This window comes from Gossypium arboreum, chromosome 9 (genome assembly GCF_025698485.1).
Source record: "Gossypium arboreum isolate Shixiya-1 chromosome 9, ASM2569848v2, whole genome shotgun sequence".
In the NCBI taxonomy this organism is placed as follows: Eukaryota; Viridiplantae; Streptophyta; class Magnoliopsida; order Malvales; family Malvaceae; genus Gossypium; species Gossypium arboreum.
In genome coordinates this window covers 9,822,077-9,829,475 of record NC_069078.1, presented here as the reverse complement: position 1 = coordinate 9,829,475, position 7,399 = coordinate 9,822,077, and the positions used below count along the sequence as shown (strand labels likewise).

At 34.4% G+C, this 7,399-nt stretch overlaps 1 non-coding gene across 1 annotated transcript; it reads right to left on the bottom strand.

The window, feature by feature from the left end:
- Positions 1 to 5,641: 5,641 nt before the first annotated feature.
- Positions 5,642 to 5,748, bottom strand: LOC128280948 (small nucleolar RNA R71). The gene has a single exon (XR_008271166.1). It is a non-coding gene; the product is annotated as a small nucleolar RNA R71 (small nucleolar RNA).
- Between the last annotated feature and the right edge of the window lie 1,651 nt (positions 5,749 to 7,399).

The window sequence follows — 7,399 nt, the reverse complement described above, 5'->3', positions numbered from 1 at the left end:
GATTTAAAGGCCAAATATGTGTTCTGAGAAATTCTGAGTTGATTCAGATGATTTTGAACGAAGCACATAGTAGTCATTTATCTGTTCATCCGGAAAGTATGAAAATGTATAACTATTTGAAGCAACTCTATTGGTGGCATGGTATGAAACGTGACATTTGAGAGTTCATTTCTAGATGTTTAATTTGTCAGCAAGTTAAAGCTGAGCATCAGGTACCGTCTTGTTTATTATAGCCGATTATGATTTCCAAGTGGAAATGGGATAGAGTGACTATGGATTTTGTGTCGGGATTTCCCTTATCTCTGAGAAAGAAAGATGTGATCTAGGTTATAGTTCAGCTCATTTCATTCTAGTACGAACAGACTATTCACTTGAAAAGTTTGCTGAATTGTATATCTCTGAGGTTTCGAGATTACACGGAGTACCTATTTCTAATGTTTTAGATAGAGATCCGAGGTTTACATTGAGGTTTTAGAAGAAATTACAAGATACACTAGGTACAAAATTACATTTTAGTATCACATTTCACTCGCAGACGGTTATTCAGATACTCAAGGATATGTTGTGATGTTGTACTCTTAAGTTTGAAGGTACGTGGGAAAAGTATTTTCCGTTGATTGAATTTGCATATAATAATAGCTTTCAATCTAGTATTAAAATGGCACCGTACGAAGCCTTATACGGTCGGAAATGTCGAATACCTTTGTACTAGACTGAACTAAACGAGTATAAGATTCACGGTGTTGATCTGATTAAAGAAACAGAAGAAAAAGTGAAAGTAATTCGTGAAAATTTGAAAGTAGTGTTAGATCATCAGAAATCATACGTAGACTTGAAAAGAAAAGATGTTAAGTTTCAAATCGGGGATAGAGTGTTTTTAAAAGTGTTGTCCTGGAAGAAAATACTTCGATTCTGTCGTAAAAGCAAATTGAGTTCGAGATTCATCGGGCCGTATGAGATTATCGAGCTAGTTGGACTAGTCGCTTATCGGCTAGCATTTCTATCTGAGTTAGAAAAGATTCATAACGTGTTTCATGTATCAATGCTACGAAGGTACAGATCTGATCCTTCGCATGTTATTTCCCCGATCAAAGTTGAGATCCAATCAGATTTATCGTACAGTGAAGAACCGATCCGAATTTTAGCTGGTGAGATCAAAGAGCTGAGAAATAAAAGAATAGCATTAGTAAAAGTGTTATGGCATCGACACTGGGTAGAAGAAGCTACGTGGGATCCCGAGAATGCTATGAGAAGGCAATATCCAAACCTATTCACTGGTAAGATTTTCGGGGATGAAAATACCTAAGGGGAAGAGTTGTAACAGCCTGGTTTTAGCTAAAGCAGAATAGTGGTTTCGGACTACAAATTTGAGGTCGTAAAATTATTTTAATATTATTTTTTGTGTTTACAGCATTTGATTAAATATGTGTAAAAATTTCGTAAGTTAATTTTATCGTTTAATAGCTTAATTTGAGAAAATGACTTAATCACGTAAAATGCAAAAGTTGCATTCTATATGTTAAAAGTGCTTAATTGCCATGGCTTATTAAAAGAAAGGACCTTATGATGTTATTATACCACTAATAGGTTAAGTGGACCATTATGGACATGTATTATAAAATTCTATGTTATTTCATTAAGGTTAAACTTGTAATTTGAATAGTAAAGGTTAATAAACAAAACAAAAATTCATAATTTGTGTTCATCTTTCTCTTGGTGATCGAATATCATCGAAAATAAGGGAGGTTGGAAGCTTGTTAGGGTTCGGCACTTGCAAGGCTCAATCGGTATGTGATTTTTGTTCCGTTTTTTATGATTTTTATGTATTTGTGATCGTTGCTTTGAGTACTAGCTAGCCCATGCCCTAATTTTTGAAATTGATGATGATATTGTGAAATGCCATTGATGAGTCCTTGAGCTCTTGAATGTTTGATGATAGAAAATGAGTATTTGTTGATTGATTATCATGTTTTGTAAAGTGATTTTTAGTGAAATTGTACAAAAGGGATTAAACTGAGAAAACGTGAAATGTTGTGGTTAAAAGTGTGAAATAAATGAAAATATGGGCTGTTATGAAGCTATAGAAAATTCAGCTAAGCATGGGTCATATTGAATTTTGTGTTTTTGTGAAATAAGAACTAAATTGAATAAATGTGGAACTTTAAAGGCTAAAGTGAAAAAATGTCCAAATATGTGTTTGTGGACTTGAATGTGTCGATGAATAAAAGAGTTAATTTTGAATGTATATAAATCAAGAATGAAAGAAAATGGATTTAGATTGGGGAAAATCGAAAGTTGACGAATAGTCAATTCCGTCCGTTTATTCCGAACACAAGGTAAATTCATATGCAAATAAACATCTTTACATTAAATTATATATGTTTTATTATGATTAAATTGCAATGAATTTTGAACGGGTAAGAATCGACAGAGTTACGACATCTGAAAGTCTCATGCGAACCTCAAGAATTGTATAGGATACGAATGTCGTGACATTTGGTTATCGAGATGTGATTACATGTAAGACCATGTCTGGGACATTGGCATTTTATTAAGATTACATGTAAGATGATAAACCTCAAAATTGCATAACTATCTAATTACAACAAGATCATTTAACCTATATATATATATAACTCATGTACAACCACCTAATACATGCCACTTAAACAAAAAGAAGAAATACGTCACCAAAATTTTCTTGTCGGAGTCGGGTTTGTTTTGGATGCTGGACCGGATCCGAAACTCTAATGACCTGCGCACGGAAACAACCGTACGCTGAGTATTTCATACTCAGTGGTATTACTATAAATCAAAACTATTTAACATTAATAAATTACAACATCAACCATAAACTTTATAATCATTTAAACTAATTATATATAATTATATTACCTCATAACTCTTAAATTCATATATCATTTTTCACATACTAACTCAAATCATAATTTAACTCATACTTTCTTTCTTATACTTTTCAATAGTGCCAAAACAATTAATCTCATTTTCAAAATTTCATTTCAATTATTTACCCTATTAACAAGGCTCGGACTCTGACAGATATGCGGATTTCACCCAAACACACCAGAATATCCAGGCCAAACACACCTGGAATATTATAAACCCTCCATAACACACCAGTATAATATAGCCTCCCAAACACACCAGTATATCATATCTTCCCAAACACACCAACAAGGCATTAAATACCTCTTCGGATAAACCGAAGTATATAATAACAGAAACATCTTCTCGGCCGAACTACAAATCTCCTCATCACATCACAAATCCAATGGCATGCCATTTGTATCAAATCTAATCTGACAAGTTAATAGGGTATTATTTTACTTTTCCAATTTCAATATCATTTCCACAAAAAATTTCAATACTCAATCAATTCAAACATCTATTATCTTAATTCATATACAAATTAATTTTCACACATACTCATATTTAATTTCAAATATAATACTTACCTTACCTTAATTATTCCATAACTATAAATTCAATATACAAAATAATAAATAGTTTGAGTTATAGTAATACAAACCCGGAAAACGAGTTTACTCCTCAACGATCTTTTCTTTTCCTTTGGATGTCGATGCCTCGTTTTCCTTGTTAGCTACGAAAATAAAAATAATAATAACAACTTACATTATTAATTACAACATTAATTTAAATAATTAATTAAATTTCTACTCAATTTATGCCTAATTTTAAATTTAATCCTAATCCTTTAATTTCATGTTTTATATCCAGATGAGCATAAGAAAGTGAAAAGTGCAAGAAAAAGGCCAAAAACAGACAAACTAGGTTTATTTCAGTGCTGCACACAGCCCAGACACTTCCACACGGGTAATCCACACGCCCGTGTGAGACACATGGGCAGACTACAGGCCCGTGTGTCATGGCCATGTTGACTTAAAACCATATCAGTATTGCACACTGCTTGAGCACCATCACACGGGCTAATTTTGGGCTATTTTGGGCATTCCAAAGTCTATTTAAACACACGAAAAGAGGATCAAGGGGTACACATATAGTAGAAGGCAGAAAATACTTGAAGACAACCATCGGAATAAGCTCGGAAGCAGGAATTACTTCAAGACTGAAGATCTCCATTCAATTTCTACCGAAATTTTTAGGTTTCTTATGTTTTGTTATTTTCCCAATTTTGAGATGTTTTCCCCTATCGTTATGAACTAAACTCCCTAAATACCTAAGGGAGGTGAAACCTAAGATAAATCTTATTATTATTTGAATTATATGATAAATACTTGTCTTATTCTTAATTATGAGTTTTAATCATTGCTTTAATATTCCAGGATATTAATTTAGGTTTTGATGTGCTTATTCAGTAGACCAAAAGTCCCTGTTTAAGAGTAGATCTTCCATAATTAAGCGGAGTTGCATACAATCCTAGAGATAGGATGACATAAATCTGCCGGATTAGAGTCAAATCTAATAAGGGAGTCCATAGATCGGGTTAATGCAACAATAGGGGTTTTAATTAGAAAGAGATTTCGATTTATCAACCTAGAGTTAGTTGTTTTTAGTCTCGAGAGAGATATTAACATAAGCTAGGAATTTCTACGGATTAAGTCAAGTGAATAAATGATCTAATTCAGAAGTAATAAGTAAAGTCTAGGTGGATTCTTCCTTGGGTATTGTCTTCTCCATCGGTTTTCCAAAAGTATTTTCCAATTTTAATCGTTGTCGTGTTCTTAGTTAATTGAATTGTTAATCTTAGTTTAAAAACATCCCTTTAAATCTTAGACTAGATAATAAAAAGATAGTAATTACTAGTACTTTTAGTCCTTGCGGATACGATATTTCCGGTCTCACCATAACTATACTACTGTTCGATAGGTGTGCTTACCTTAGTTGAATTTTTAGTTAGTTTAGTGACCATCAAGTTTTTGGCGCCGTTGCTGGGAACTAAGATATTAGGAACACTTAATTTTTATTACTTTAGCCATTTTATTTTTATTGCAATTTAATTTTGTTTTTATTTTAATTATTAATTTTTCTTTTATTTTCTTTTGGCGGGTTTTTATAGTTTATGACTAGAAGAAACCCGTCAGGACCTCTACTTTTTGACAAAAAAATTGAAAGCACAGCTCGTAGAAATCATAGAGAGATAAGGCGAAGTCTATGGTATATAGAGGAAGAGCACGAGGAGGACACCAATAACACTGAGGAGATGGCTGAAAATCAAAATAATCCGCTGTCTCCTGTGGCTGCCGCAAATCCAGTGAATCAGAATCCTGCTCCTTGTACTATGTACGACTATGCTAAGCCCAATTAAATAGGAACTGAATCGAGTATAGTTAGACCTATTGTTTCTGCAAATAATTTTGAACTGAAACCTAACACGATTCAAATGATACAACAGTTTTTTCAATTTGATGGTTTGCAGGATGAGGATCCAAACACTCATTTAGCAGATTTTCTAAAATTTTGCGACACTTTTAAGATCAATGTCATTTTTAACGATGCCATTCACCTTTAGTTGTTTCCCTTTTCATTGCGGAATAAGGCTAAACAGTTGTTAAACTTGTTACCACGATGTTCAATCACTACTTGGGAACAAATGACTGAAAAATTTTTGCTTAAATATTTTCCACAGGCTAAAATGGCTAAATTGAGGAATGATATCTCTTCTTTTGTGCAGATGGATTTAGAAACACTTTATGATGCATGGGAGAGATACAAGGATTTATTGAGAAGGTGCCCTCACCATAGGTTACCTTTATGGTTACAGGTTCAGACCTTCTACAATGGTGTGAACCCTTCAATAAGGCAACTGATTGATGTTGTTGCCAATGGAACCTTGAACAACAAAACACCTGAAGAGGCTTACAAATTTATTAAAGAGATGTCACTAAACAACTATCAGTGGCAAGTCATAAGAACAAAGCTGACAAAAGCAGCTGGTGTTTTCAATCTCGACACGGCCACTAAGCTATCTAACCAGGTAGAACTATTGAATAAAAAGATTGATGGTTTGTATAATTCTACTTAGGTACATCCACTGAAGAGGTGTGATTCAAATGAAGGAGGGATGCATAACACAGACTATCCATCCTTCAACCCCAGCACCGAGGGAGAATAAGTCCACTATATGGGTAACAATTCTAGACCTCAGAATAACCCTTATAGTAACACTTACAATGCAGGTTGGAGGAACCATCCCAATTTCTCGTGGGGTGGTCAAGGGAATCAAAGGCCACAACACCCTCTAGGTTTTCAACAACCACCTTACCAACAGGAGAAAAAGCCAAACCTTGAGGAGATGCTAATAAAATTTATCTCGGTGTCAGAAACTCATTTTTGGAATACCGAGATAACACTTAAAAATCAACAAGCATCAATTTAAGGGCTCGAAACTCAAATAGGTCAGCTTGCTAAGTTGATATCTGAAAGACCGCAAGGTGGCTTGCCCAGTAATACAGAAACTAACCTAAGGGAGCAACTCCATGCCATCACTGTACAGGACAAAGAAGGGTTAGCTGAACCTAAATCTGAAACGAGGCAAGAAGCTATGGTAAGCAATGGTAAGGTTGAGGTGAGTCATGATACACAAAAGCCGGTAAGCAAAGAATATAGACCTCGTGTGCCATACCCCAATGCGACAAGGAAAGACCACACAGATGAACAATTTGGTAAATTTCTTAAACTACTTAAAAAATTACATATTAACCTACTGTTTATTGAAGCTCTTTCACAGATGCCAAACGCAGTTAAATTTTTAAAAGAGATTTTAGCAAAAAAAACGGATGTTAGATGAGTCATCGCATGTAGAGTTAAATGTAGTTTGCTCAGCTATTTTTCAAAACAAGCTACCCAACAAATTGAAAGATCCAGGGAGTTTTACGATACCTTGTTTAATTGGTAGTTTGAATGTTAACAATGCTTTATCTAATTTAGGGGCAAGTATTAATGTTATGCCTCATAAAATGTTTCGACATCTAAGTCTTGGGAAACCCAAACAAACTAGGATGAGCGTTCAATTGGCTGATAAAACCATTAGATTTGCTAGGGTATAATTGAATATATGCTTGTTAAAATCGACAAATATATATTTCCAGTAGACTTTGTTGTTTTAGACATGGATGAGAATAGTGATATTCCTTTAACTTTAGGACAACCCTTTTTAGCAACTGCTAGGACTATTATTGATGTCGGTACAGGTGAGTGATCAAGATGATTACACTTAAAATTTCACAAAAAACACGGGCTAGGAGTGAGACACACGGGCGTGGGCCACGGCCGTGTGGTCCAAATTGGGGCCTGCACGATTGTGGCCCCCTTTTTAATTGAAACCCTAACCTTAAAAATCCCGCATCCCTATTTAAACCTACTATTCATCCTCCCTTTTCACTATTCACCCGCTAGC